Source organism: Procambarus clarkii, chromosome 31, assembly GCF_040958095.1.
Source record: "Procambarus clarkii isolate CNS0578487 chromosome 31, FALCON_Pclarkii_2.0, whole genome shotgun sequence".
NCBI classification, from domain to species: Eukaryota; Metazoa; Arthropoda; class Malacostraca; order Decapoda; family Cambaridae; genus Procambarus; species Procambarus clarkii.
The window spans coordinates 24,081,534-24,096,720 of record NC_091180.1 but is presented as its reverse complement, the minus strand read 5'-3'; the positions used below and the strand labels follow the sequence as shown (position 1 = coordinate 24,096,720).

Here is a 15,187-nt window from a genome sequence, read left to right as displayed (position 1 = left end):
GCTCGTTCCTCTCCGTCCCGTCTGTCTATCTGTTTTTGTCTGTCTGTATGTTTCTCTATCAACCCTGATTCGTCACCCACCTGTCTATCATTACGCTATATATATATACCTGTCTGCTTCAACTCTGTACACACACACCTGCTACAGATATATCTGCGTCAGTCGTGGATTCACATGTGTAATTATTTTAAACAGGTGTAAATGACTTGTGTGCTATCTTATTGGTGTTTCTCCTTCCCATATCTCTTAAGTCTTACCCCCCCCCCCCCCTTTACTAGATATCCCTAGAGCACCACCTATCAAACAATTTAGAACCAGGTTCCCAATTACTCTAGTCGATTCAAAGTTTTATTCACAGATTTATTCAGTCCATTTATAATTTAGTTAAAATTGGGTGCCCAGTTGATCCTTCCTGTCCTGGGATCGAACCCTGCCAAAATGCTATCGCTGCACCACAGTGACTGTCAAAACAAGCGCCCCCGGGTGGGCTCGAACCACCAACCTTTCGGTTAACAGCCGAACGCGCTAACCAATTGTGCCACGGAGGCGTGAGGCTATGTGTTTTCTTTTAATTATTTGTTTCCTATGGATATTTTTTTTCACCGTTATTATTAATTTGATTGATGATTTTTATTGCCAGAGGCAATTAGTTTATTGTGCATTTCGTAATCATCCTGTGAGCGGTAGTTTGTTGTACACCCTATACCCATCCTGTGAGTGGTAGTTTGTTGTACACCCTATACCCATCCTGTGAGTGGTAGTTTGATGTACACCCTATACCCATCCTGTGAGTGGTAGTTTGTTGTACACCCTATACCCATCCTGTAAGCGGTAGTTTGTTGTACACCCTATACCCATCCTGTGAGTGGTAGTTTGTTGTACACCCTATACCCATCCTGTGAGTGGTAGTTTGTTGTGCACCCTATACTAATCTTGCGAGCGGTAGCGCAAAAAAAGGCTTACAGAGGGCAGAAAAAAGTCTTAATCTGACCACATCGGAGATTTTTACATTAACAATTTTATATCTGTCTTATACACTTCATAATGACAGCCTGTAACATACTTTTTTAGCGTTGCAACATCTATGTATTTACAACCATTTGTTATACAGAGAATGTGTCTTTTGTTAATACTTAAACAAAGCTTACTTATGGGATATTACAGGGTCATAGAGGAGCTGATGTTTATTAATAGTCTATACACTATACACAGTTTTATTCGTGATCGCGTATACTCATATTTATCTCTTAGAAGCGAAACATGGATGCAGTACAAGGATTTCAGAGATGTTATAAATTATAATAAGTTTTTTAATTGCCATTTCATGTAGTGTGTTTCCTATATCTTGATATTTAAGTAGTTGTGTTATTCTGAACCACCATGTCATGCTTTCATACTCCCCCCCCCCCCACCTCTCTCTCTCTCTCTCTCTCTCTCTCTCTCTCTCTCTCTCTCTCTCTCTCTCTCTCTCTCTCTCTCTCTCTCTCTCTCTCTCTCTCTCTCTCTCTCTCTCTCTCTCTCTCTCTCTCTCTCTCTCTCTCTCCCTCATCTTGCTCCCTCCCAGCAACACACAGAGGCACAGTCGAGGTGAGTGGCGCCATCGGTGCCACTGGCAGGAAGAGTGCCATTAGCAAGAGTGGCACTGGCTCCTGTTCGTCTCCACCAACCCACACCTCCCCATCCCCTAGAGTGCCGCCCCCACCACCCTAAACAGACCATCCCACACCCCTTCCATCATCCTACCCCCCCCCCCCCCCCCTACACTCCTCTCCCTCTCCCTCTCCCACCAGGGCAACGCTCAGCACCCTCCCACAGAGAGGGAATCACCTTGTCCTCTCCCATGGCACTGTGTTCCTCTTCATCTGCAACCAAGAGCTATTCACGTGGGTTCCAATAGCATGTTCTTGTGTGTATTGCTCTTTAGCCTCGATTTGGAGTTGTATCCCAAGATGGAGAGGGGCCAGAGAGGTTCCAAGATGACGAATGCCCCCCCCCACCTTATACCTCACCCCCTCTCACCCCTCCCTCCCCATTGGCCAAGTGTCAGTGGCTGGTTGATGTACAGCGAGTGTTTAATGAAGCAACACGCTATGTAAGTGGTGCAATGTGTGTGTGTGTGTTAAGGTACGAACTGCTACTTGTATCTCTCTCTCTCTCTCTCTCTCTCTCTCTCTCTCTCTCTCTCTCTCTCTCTCTCTCTCTCTCTCTCTCTCTCTCTCTCTCTCTCTCTCTCTCTCTCTCTCTCTCTCTCTCTCTCTCACTCTCTCTCTCTCTCTCTCTCTCTCTCTCTCTCTCTCTCTCTCTCTCTCTCTCTCTCTCTCTCTCTCTCTCTCTCTCTCTCTCTCTCTCTCTCTCTCTCTCTCTCTCTTCTCTCAAATGAGACAGGAAGTTACCATTACAGACCGAGAGAGGGAAGAGAATGTCACACTCTCGTAGCTTGTAGTATATTACAATGACAAGTTAGTGGGGGATGTGGCTAAATACTCCGGAGACTTGCTTTTTAAAATATATCACAAGCTTACGTAGTTTCCCATGGTGAGAATCGAACCTGGAACTTTTTGACGGCTAGTCAAAAGTACGAGAAACCATTCCCACATGTGCCATACACTCACTAAAAGTGTTATCGAACTTCCTGAGTATATTTTCCCCGAGGGCGACATATATGCACTTTCCGAATGTGATAGCATGCAAAGCACTTACAGAGTGCATTGCCGCGTCAATCACTCGCTGAGTGCGTTGTTATCTCAAGTATTAGCTAAGTATCTTACCAGCGAACGCCCACGAGGACGACCTCGTAACTCGTGTCTCCATTATGAGGTCGTAGAAGGTTACACTTCACACTCACCACACACTTAGTCCCTTGATCATGGCTGGTGGTGGTGGGGAGCTTATTGTCAGCCTTGTGAGAGGGCGACGTTAGGGCGATTATCGAGTCTCTTTTACCGTGTTTATGTTCCTTGAGGGGAGGATGAAGGAGAGGGTGATTTTGTGCATGCTTCTCTCAATCTGTCTGTCTTCCTGCCTCTCTCTGTCTGTCTCTGTCTCTCTCTGTCTCTGATACTGTTCTTAAAAGATTCCTCCGTTTTGCACCCGCAAGATAACGTAAGATTTTAAGGGTTGATAGATGTTAATCTTCTTGTTTGAGGAGCTGTTCACTTGAGACAGTTAAGCAAGTTCCAGCTGCGTCTGGGTACAAGTGACAGGATGAACAACCCAGCGGGTTTTCTTCTTATTGGGGAGTGTTGTACATGCTGCTATGGCGGTGTGTCCACTCACAGGATGGGTGGTGCTGCCCAATAAACTCGTCCCTCGGGGCAAAATTTAAAAATTTAAAAAAATCTCGCTCTCTCTCTCTCTCTCTCTCTCTCTCTCTCTCTCTCTCTCTCTCTCTCTCTCTCTCTCTCTCTTTCCCTCTCTCTCTCTCTCTGTACTCACCTAGTAATTCACCTATATGTATTCACCTAGTTGTGGTTGCGGGGGTTTAGCTCTGGCTCTTTCTGCCCGCCTCTCAACTGTCAATCAATCAACTTTTTTTGTTCACACACACACACACACACACACACACACACACACACACACACACACACACACACACACACACACACACACACACACACACACACACACACACACACACACACACACAGGAAGCAACCCGTAACAACTGTCTAACTCCCAGGCACCTATTTACTGCTAGGTAAACAAGGGTGTGTGTGTACGTGTGTGTGTGTGTGTGTGTGTGTGTGTGTGTGTGTGTGTGTGTGTGTGTGTGTGTGTGTGTGTGTGTGTGTGTATGTGTGTGTGTGTGCTAACCGTATTGTATTCGCCTCGTTGTGTTTGCCGGGTCGAACAATAGCTTCTAAGCTCCGCCTTTTCATCTCCTGGTTGATTGATGTACCAACGTTCATTGCTCCTCGTTGCTTTTTCTCGTTGAAGACGCTATAATTAATCTGTCATCTGAGATGGGGAGGAAGGTCTTATATTGATCACTTTTTCCTTGATGGTGATCGAACCCGTCACATCTGAGGCTCTCAAGGATGGTGACCAAGTATCACTATCACCTTAAAGATTCCTCACTTGCTCCTGGAACTTGACAATTAGTATAGAGGTATAAGAGAGTGTGAAAAAGAGTGACTTTTTTCACACTATCCTCACACCCCTTTGGTCATTCTTTCATTTTTCCCACCTTTTTCTTCACTCTTTATTTCCATTCTGTCCCTTTGCCTGCTCCTCGTTTCCCTTTCCATCTCCTCTCCTCATTCTTCACATCTCACTCCATTCACACTGAGGATGGGAAGGGAATTTCCTTTCCTTTCCATTGTTTTTTCTTTCTATCCCTGCTGCCCCTTCATTTGCAATCTCCATTTCCTTAACCTTCTCCCTTTACTATCCTTCTCTTCCCCCCCTCCATCCCCCTTCCTTCACAACCTCTCTCTCCCCTACTCTTTCTTTGCCTTGTTTTCCGCCTCTCTCTTCCGGAACCCTCTCCTCACTACCCCTTTTATCTCCCTGTCCTTATCCTTCACTTTCTCTCTCACTCCTTTCCTTTACCTTCTACTTCCCCTTCCATGCCCGCCTTCCCTTCCTTCCTTCCTTCCTCCCTTCCTTCCATCCCTTTCCCTCGTCCCCTGTACACAGAGGATGACGACATCACGAGCCTCGTCCACCAGGACATCCACAGGATAGAACAGTCAACCCACCAACTGGACGCAGCCAAATTGGATGGTTTGCGGTCACTTCTATCCCCCCCGCTCCCCCCACAGTGCCGCACAGATGACAGAAGCCGGTCGTCTGCGGCGTGTCACATCTCCCATCCCACCCCATCCCACCCCTATCCCATTCCTCCTCCCCCCCCCTCCACCTCCTCCCCACATAGCGGTTATTTGCGTTCTGAAACCTGGTTGTGGGCAGCTTAGAGCTGTGGTTAGGCCGAGCGATGAGGCGAGGTGCAGTTTTTACTGCTCGTTAACAGCAGGCTGTTGGCCACGAAGCTGTTTAGCTTGGGGGAAGGGAGGAGAAGGGGGGGGGGGAGGGCGGTATCTTTCATCCGGACTGTACTGGGTAGAGGGTTGTGGGGGTGAGGGTAGGGGGGGTGCACTATGTGTCATCTGGACAAAACCTACATATATGGTTTATGACATATATATATATATATATATATATATATATATATATATATATATATATATATATATATATATATATATATATATATATATATATATATATATGCAACCCCACATCAGGTACCCAACTGCCACGTATGTATTTAGTTTTAGGTGAACAGTTGCATTAGGTAAAAGGAAACATGGCCAACCCTTTCTGTCCCGCCAGAGAATCGAACCCCCGGGATCCCCGACTATGTGTGAGTCGAGAACGATATCAATTTCTTTATTAAAAACAAGATAACATTTGGGTACGGTGGCAGTTGGTCTTAATCATTTATTGTGCTTCTCGTACCCATTCCGGGGGAGGTGGTGGGAGGGGTTGGTAGCCGCAGGGACGTTAGAAAGAACTTTTCCAGTGTCAGAGTAGTTAACAGGTGGAATGCATTAGGCAGTGATGTGGTGGAGGCTGACCCCATACACAACTTCAAATGTAGATATGATAGAGCCCAGTAGGCTCAGGAATCTGTACACCAGTTGATTGACAGTTGAGAGGCGGGACCAAAGAGCCAAAGCTCAACCCCTGCAAGCACAATTAGGTGAATACAACTAGATGAATACACACACAACTCACTTTACTCACTATGTTACCCGCTCTTCTATAGCAGCAATAAAGCAGCCTATCTAAATGATATCAAAACAGTAGGGAACCCTTCCAGGTCTCCTGCTTCTATGAGGCGTCGCCAGGGGCGCCCAGGAGCGGGAAGGTAAACAACCTTAACTGATAGCCGGATAGGGTCACACGCCCTCTGGTTAAGGGTTTGTTTATGAAGGTCAGCTGGGAAACAGGTCGACGGGAATGGAATTGCTTTTGTGAAATTGAAATTGAAATAAGTTTATTGAGGTAAAACACACACAAAGGGATGAGGTAGCTCAAGCTATTCTCACCCCGTTCAGTACATCGTGTTAATACATACATAGACACACATCACAAATAAACATATTACCATGCTTTTGTGGGTTTGACGGAGCAGAGTTTTGGACAACGTTTGATGATTAGAGGATCTTGTGTGTATAGGGGCGGCTAGAAACATGCTGGAATTAGTTGTGCAATTTCGAGAGTGTGGCGAGGAGATGCTGGAGTTTAGAAGACAGTTTTGAGCTTTTCTTGATTTTTACCCAAAAGACCCCATTATGGCCTAGAGGGGATTAGAAAAGAAGGAATATCTGGAAGATATTAGACATGACCTCTGTTGTAGTAGAGGACCGGTGGACCATGTGATGTAGAAGTGTGGGAACGCCATTAGTGGTCACAGATGTAAAGCAGCTGTTTACATCTGTGATGACATGTTGAAAGATTCCTTACAGTGATGTGTAAAGTGTTGGACGGCACTCAGTTCGTAAGGTTGGTATTACTGCCAACCCTCGTCCTCTCTCTCGTTAATGGGCTTTCTTGCTATGTAGTCGTAATGGCTTAATGGGGGGCTTTCTATTGATAATTCTCTCTCTCTCTCTCTCTCTCTCTCTCTCTCTCTCTCTCTCTCTCTCTCTCTCTCTCTCTCTCTCTCTCTCTCTCTCTCTCTCTCTCTCTCTCTCTCTCTCTCTCTCTCTCTCTTTCTCCTTCCTTCTACTCCTTCCTCCCCCCCTCTCTTTTCTCCCCTCCTCTCCTTCCTCCCCCCCCCTCCTTCCTCTGCCCCCCCTCCCCCCACCCACCTCCCTCCCAATATTATCTGTCCGCTGCATAGCGGAGGGACTAAAGGCCTGGGTGTCTAGTTACAGCGGCGACCCTTTAATGGTACACTCTTAATCTGGTCTCATACCACAGGTCATCTACCCCTCAGATCCTTGTCGTGAGAGGAGGAGGAACCTGGCGAGGGGACACTTATGTGAGTGCCACTTGGAATATGTAAATGAAAATGAGTCAGAAGAAGAGACTTACTGTTTTCTCTAATACCAACTGTACTCACCTAGTTGTGCTTGCAGGGGGTTGAGCTTTGGCTCTTTGATGCCGCCTCTCAACTGTCAATCAACTGGTGTATAGGTACCTGATCAACTGGTGTATAGGTTACCTGATCAACCAGGCTGTGACTCATACGTCAGGCTGCGAGCAGCCGCGTCTAACAGCCTGGTTGATCAGTCCAGCAACCAGGAGGCCTGGTCGACGACCGGGCCGCGGGGACACTAAGCCCCGGAAGCACCTCAAGGTAGCCTCAAGGTACGTAGGGTCCTGAGCCTACTGGGCTCTATCATATCTACATTTCAAAATGTGTATGGAGTCAGTCTCCACCACATCACTGCCTAATGCATTCCATTTGTTAGCTACTCTGACACTGAAAAAGTTCTTTCTAATGTCTCTGTGGCTCATTTGGGCACTCAGTTTCCAGCTGTGTCCCCTTGTGCGTGTGCCACTCGTGTTAAATAGTCTGACTTTATTTACCCTATCAATTCCTCTGAGAATCTTATATGTAGTAATCATATCCCCCTCTAACTCTTCTGTCTCCCAGTGACGTGAGGTTTAATAACCGTAGTCTCTCCTCGTAGCTCATACCCCTCAGTTCGGGTACTAGTCTAGTGGCAAACCTTTGAGCCTTTTCCAGTTTAGTCTTATGCTTGACTAGATATGGACTCCATGTTGGAGCCGCATACTCCAGGATTGGTCTGACATATGTGGTATACAAAGTTCTGAGAGATTCCTTACACAAGTTTCTGAATGCCGTTCTTATGTTAGCCAACCTGTCATATGCTGCTGCTGTTATCCTCTTGATATGAGCTTCAGGGGACAGGTCTGGCGTGATATCAACCCCCAGGTCTCTCTCTCTCTCTCTCTCTCTCTCTCTCTCTCTCTCTCTCTCTCTCTCTCTCTCTCTCTCTCTCTCTCTCTCTCTCTCTCTCTCTCTCTCTCTCTCGAAGTATTTCATCTCCCTAATGATGCCTTGTATCTGGTCTTCTGCTCCCTACACCTATCTTCAGTGTGTGTGTGTGTGTGTGTGCGTGCGTGTGTATGTGTGTGCGTGCGTAGTAGTAGCACGTAGGAGTGGCCAGGGGAGCGATAATGGTCCAGTTTGTGGAATTTGGTGATCTGAGGCGCCAGCCTAGCGCTAATTAGACAGGTCACTTACAGACCTCAGACCCCCCCCCTTCTCTCCCTCTCTCTCTCTCTCTCTCTCTCTCTCTCTCTCTCTCTCTCTCTCTCTCTCTCTCTCTCTCTCTCTCTCTCTCTCTCTCTCTCTCTCTCTCTCTCTCTCTCTCTCTCTCTCTCTCTCATGACACCAGTTTTCAACTAAAATACAAGCTTCTCCTTAGCATACAAAACAAATAACACAGCATACACCATAATATATAAATAGTCAAAGCGGCAGTTTCGTTGGATTTAACAAACGAGTTTGTTACGTTGCGATTAACGAAGGTCCAGGACCATTATCGACCAGGTTTTATCTCCATAGCCAGTGGCTGACCCAGATGGTGTGACAAGGAGCCCAAAGAAGCAATTTCTTGTAGCTAAACACACACACACACACACACACACACACACACACACACACACACACACACACACTTAGGTGAGTACACACATATATATATATATATATATATATATATATATATATATATATATATATATATATATATATATATACAACAAAAACACAACGCAACCGTTGTTGTATTGCATGTTTTGACTCTATTGTATTCTGAATCTCAACGCAGCAATCGCCCGATGAACCGCCAAGCATTTGGAACGATCTTGGGGCAAGCACAGCCAACAATTACCAGGAGTCCATACTTGGACAGTAGGCGAACCAGGTACACCATTAAACAATGTTGCAGACTCACTATCTGGTCATTATCTGCAATAATATTTTCTGGAACAATAACTGTGTTCTCGTTCTCAAGAGTCCAGCTGGGTATTTGAAGAAAGGAAGGAATGAGATGTAGTTCTGAGTGTTTTTAATATATCTTTATTGATCATATTGATTTACTTTGATTAGATATTAAGTTTGATCGTATTGCAGTGAGGTTGCTGCTCATATTCACTGCCACACAGGACAGTGAGGTTGCTGCTCATATTCACTGCCACACAGGACAGTGAGGTTGCTGCTCATATTCACTGCCACACAGGACAGTGAGGTTGCTGCTCATATTCACTGCCACACAGGACAGTGAGGATGCTGCTCATATTCACTGCCACACAGGACAGTGAGGTTGCTGCTCATATTCACTGCCACACAGGACAGTGAGGATGCTGCTCATATTCACTGCCACACAGGACAGTGAGGTTGCTGCTCATATTCACTGCCACACAGGACAGTGAGGTTGCTGCTCATATTCACTGCCACACAGGACAGTGAGGATGCTGCTCATATTCACTGCCACACAGGACAGTGAGGATGCTGCTCATATTCACTGCCACACAGGACAGTGAGGTTGCTGCTCATATTCACTGCCACACAGGACAGTGAGGATGCTGCTCATATTCACTGCCACACAGGACAGTGAGGTTGCTGCTCATATTCACTGCCACACAGGACAGTGAGGATGCTGCTCATATTCACTGCCACACAGGACAGTGAGGATGCTGCTCATATTCACTGCCACACAGGACAGTGAGGATGCTGCTCATATTCACTGCCATACAGGACAGTGAGGACGCTGCTCATGTTTACATTCGCTATATAGGCGTTAAAAATCACTTCCAAAGAACAAACATTAAATACTATTATTCATCTCTGCTTCCTCTAATTATGCATTCCAGTCATGGTCCTTGTACCACCTTGTGTGGTATACAGAGAGACTATACAATTAATACAAATTCACATGCAAGCCTTTCAGAGATGGGACGAGAAAGACATAAATTAGAAACTCTCCTTATTAAGAGTTATAAGAAAAGCTTAACTTACTTTATCTAGAAAGACGAAGAAGACGAAGAGTGAAAAGTGACACTACAGAAGGCTATAAATGGATGAAAGGACATAACAAAAGAGATATTCAAAGGTCTTATATATATATATATATATATATATATATATATATATATATATATATATATATATATATATATATATATATATATATATATATATATATATATATATATATATATCAGCTGCGTTGTATATGGGGCCCTGTAAGCCTTCTGTAGTTCCATTTGTATTTATATAAAAGATATATATGTTGTCTGTATAATATAATGTATATGTTCGATGTACGACAGCGCGCCGAGTGAAACGCTTTAGCAAGGAGAAGGCTAACAGGCTAACCACTCAACGATTGGTAATTGGCTGCCGGAATACAGGAGCCGGACTTAAATCCTTGCAGACCACATGTCTACAAACTTGATGCTCGTTTTATCGCTGATATCTCCGAGAGAGAGAGAGAGAGAGAGAGAGAGAGAGAGAGAGAGAGAGAGAGAGAGAGAGAGAGAGAGAGAGAGAGAGAGAGAGAGAGAGAGAAAGAGAGAGAGAGAGAGAGAGAGAGAGAGAGAGGGAGAGAGAGGGAGGGAGAGAGAGAGAGGGAGAGAGAGGGAGAGAGAGAGGGGCTGTAAACAGAGGGCTCACCAGAGACTTGAAGCACTAGAGGGCACCTATGGATCACCTCACCTGTCTTCTACCCCACACTTTACCTGGATTAAGATAAAAAAGAACAGGTAGAAGGTTGTTGGGTTGATGACGGCGGCGGGTCCCTGGAAGGGAGGTTATACCTGGAGGATATACTGGAGGTATATCCGGCACTTCGACCACACGATTTCCCCAGCGTCGAGCCGCCTCCCTTTGCCGCCTTTGGACCCGGTTGTATATTACCTGTGGCGTCGGTGTTTTGAAGTCGTGACGGAGAAAGGTGTTCTGGATGTCCACATACAGCCGGCCCTCTTGCTAGGACGTGCACCCAGAACATCTGGATGTACCATACATCCGGCTCCTCTACATTCACCATTTCACTCAATACTGTTGATGTGCACCCGTGGAAATAATTTTTTTTAGCAACATTGAGACTAGCTAGTACCACCCCCAAGTACCTGAGACCAGCAAGCAACTAACGACACCAAACACAACCAATCACAAAGCACTTAACACCACCAAACAGAACCCCACCACAAAGCACTTAACACCACCAAACACAACCCCACCACAAAGCACTTAACACCACCAAACACAGCCCACCACAAAGCACTTAACACCACCAAACAGAACCCCACCACAAAGCACTTAACACCACCAAACAGAACCCCACCACAAAGCACTTTACATCACCAAACAGAACCCCACCACAAAGCACTTAACACCACCAAACACAACCCACCACAAAGCACTTAACACCACCAAACAGAACCCCACCACAAAGCACTTAACACCACCAAACAGAACCCCACCACAAAGCACTTTACATCACCAAACAGAACCCCACCACAAAGCACTTAACACCACCAAACACAACCCACCACAAAGCACTTAACACCACCAAACAGAACCCCACCACAAAGCACTTTACATCACCAAACAGAACCCCACCACAAAGCACTTAACACCACCAAACACAACCCCACCACAAAGCACTTAACACCACCAAACAGAACCCCACCACAAAGCACTTTACATCACCAAACAGAACCCCACCACAAAGCACTTAACACCACCAAACACAACCCACCACAAAGCACTTAACACCACCAAACAGAACCCCACCACAAAGCACTTAACACCACCAAACACAACCCACCACAAAGCACTTAACACCACCAAACAGAACCCCACCACAAAGCACTTTACATCACCAAACAGAACCCCACCACAAAGCACTTAACACCACCAAACAGAACCCCACCACAAAGCACTTAACACCACCAAACAGAACCCCACCACAAAGCACTTAACACCACCAAACAGAACCCCACCACAAAGCACTTTACACCACCAAACAGAACCCCACCACAAAGCACTTTACACCACCAAACTGAACCCCACCACAAAGCACTTAACACCACCAAACACAGCCCACCACAAAGCACTTTACACCACCAAACAGAACCCCACCACAAAGCACTTTACACCACCAAACACAGCCCACCACAAAGCACTTTACACCACCAAACAGAACCCCACCACAAAGCACTTTACACCACCAAACAGAACCCCCACCACAAAGCACTTTACACCACCAAACTGAACCCCACCACAAAGCACTTAACACCACCAAACACAGCCCACCACAAAGCACTTTACACCACCAGACACCTACCCCTGCCAAACAGCTCCCACCAATTTTCATCAATTGAAACAAAATTTGTTGCCCATCTACACCTAAGATCACCAGTCATTAGACCCTCCAGACTTACAGGTAGGAGGTACCTGGCATTTTGCAATTACTTTATTCCCTCTCGTGTTCATGAGGATATCCTCATAATGCACCATTGTTTGCCATTGCAGGTTTGCAGGCTACTACTGGTTGCACGATCCTGCATGACTAACATCCTGCAATAATGGGGCTCAAGCTTCATACCCAAAGTCTAATTACCCCAAATCAAGTCTTAATTACCCAAAATCGAGTCTAATTACTCAAAGCTACCTAAAGCTTCCTAGCATTCCGAAAGTAATGAAGATATATGATATATTTACTCACTATAATGTTGGTGCTGAATGGTCTAGTTCAGGGTCGTAATGGAAGATGTGACTATGCACTGCAAAGCAAAGTAAAGCAAAGCAATGGAGCGTGTACCATCTTGGAACCACCGCAAATCTTAAAACCTGTACCAATGTACAATCATTGTCGACAAAGAATCCTCGCCAACATAGATTCTTTACCAACATAGAATTCTGTATATTCGGCAATGTAGAATCTTCACAATTATATACTCTTTGCCATCATAAAATCTTTGCCAACATGGAATCTTCATCAACGGGGTTGATGATTGATCTTCATCAATCATCAACATGGATACTTCGCCAACATTGGATCCTGTTTAAGCACAGTTGACGATCAAGACATTTCACTCACACTTAAATAATTCATGAATTAAAACAGATGCCAGAAGGAAACACCTTCTGAAATACCTTCACCACCTTTTAATACCTTCTGAAACGTCTACAAATATACAATCTTTGAAGTCTTTCAAGTAGTCGTGGAAACAATCGTTAGGAGATTGTTAGCTAACTTCAAATAGCCAAATATACAAACGTTTTGACTGAGATAATTGGCCAAATGCAAACGTTTGATTTTAACAGTTTATGTTAAACAAATGTTTCCAAACGTTTTCAACTTTAAATAATTCGTTAGTAAAGCGAGCAATTTAGCTGGATAAATATATAAAGTGATCTCCTTAGTCGGTTAGAGAAACTCTCTCTCTTACTCTCTCTCTCTCTCTCTCTCTCTCTCTCTCTCTCTCTCTCTCTCTCTCTCTCTCTCTCTCTCTCTCTCTCTCTCTCTCTCTCTCTCTCTCTCTCTCTCTCTCTCTCTCTCTCTCTCTCTCTCTCTCTCTCTCTCTCTCTCTCTCTCTCTCTCTCTCTCTCTCTCTCTCTCTCTCCCACTTGGTTTCCAAGACACCTGCCAGGATTACTGACATTAACGATAAATATATTAGAGATGAATTGCTAGCCAAGACTCCGTACTGGAGAACGGTAATGAGTGGATGGTCAACTTCTTCAACCCTCCCTCTATTCTTTTCCTTACGTCATCCCGCTCTCCCTTTCCACTATCCTCTCCCTTTTCCATCCTCCATCTCTTCCTTTCCTTCCATCTAATCTCGATTCTTCTCTCTTTTCTTCCTTCTCGTCTCTATTCTCCACTCCCTTCTTTTCTATTCCCTAGACTCCCTATTTCCTTTTATAATTATATTCCTTTCTCTCAACCCTCTATCCCCTCCCACCCTCTCTCCTCTCTCCTATCCCTTCCCATCCTCAACTTTTCCATTCACCCTTTTTTCATTTCCTCTCGTCTTCTCTTTCTATTATTTCCCTCTACCTTACCCACCATCTCCCTCCTTCCACCCCCAATTATAGCCCTTCCCTCAACCATTCCTCCTCTTCCCCAAACTCTTCCCATGATTGAGGATTGATAAAGATAAAGCCACCCAAGAGGTGGCACGGGCATGAATAGCCCGTAAAATAGCTCTTCCCATCACTTCAACCGCTACATATACGTCCGCATGACTCAGGAAATTATGCATGTTACATAGCGGTAATTTGTTATTTAAGCTATAGAGACAGGACAAAATATGAACCTAAGGAAGTGGAAAAAAACAAAATAACAGAAGGGACATGAGAGAGAGAGAGAGAGAGAGAGAGAGAGAGAGAGAGAGAGACAGAGAGAGAGAGAGAGAGAGAGAGAGAGAGAGAGAGAGAGAGAGAGAGAGAGAGAGAGAGAGAGAGAGAGAGAGAGAGAAGAACGCTGTACAACTGACTAGAGAAATCAACAAATTATACCCTGTAGAATCCCTTGTTTTCCGTTCTCACGGTCGCGGGTGATGGTATTCGATCACCCATCACAGTTTTAGGGTTAACATATATCAAAGCTCTGTCCCAGTGTCGCCTTTTATTTGTAATTGTATATTTTGTTTATTGTGTATGTAATATTATAGCCTATTTGCATGCAGTACCTGTTTTTTTTGTTCTATTTCTTCGTCATGTATTTGTTCCTATTGTGTGGATGGAAGAGACTTTCTCATCTCTCTCTGTCTGTGCCTTTCTCTTGTTGATCACTCACTGCGAAAGCATCAGTTATGAAGTGCTGGTGGCCGGGAAAGTCTGAACCCCAAAGTCTTTGAATTAAACCAATATGGGAGAAGATTAAGCCTTTGAAAAATGAGACAAGACAGGAAACTGATAAGGACAACGAAATATGTGACATTCCTATTCAGCGTTTTGTTTTGATTATATATATATATATATATATATATATATATATATATATATATATATATATATATATATATATATATATATATATATATATATGTGTGAGTGTTCCAGGACGGACCGAAACATCGTCGTCTCTTCATTTTCTAGTGTGTGGTTTTGGTCCATCAATAAAAATAATAATAATAACGATAATAATTGAAAATTATCTAATAATTCGTTTTGTCGAGGGACAGG

The 15,187-nt window shown here is 44.7% G+C and overlaps 1 non-coding gene across 1 annotated transcript; it reads right to left on the bottom strand.

Annotated features, from left to right (window-relative positions):
* Positions 1 to 474: 474 nt before the first annotated feature.
* On the bottom strand, positions 475 to 548 carry TRNAN-GUU (transfer RNA asparagine (anticodon GUU)). The gene has a single exon. It is a non-coding gene; the product is annotated as a tRNA-Asn (tRNA).
* Positions 549 to 15,187: the final 14,639 nt, after the last annotated feature.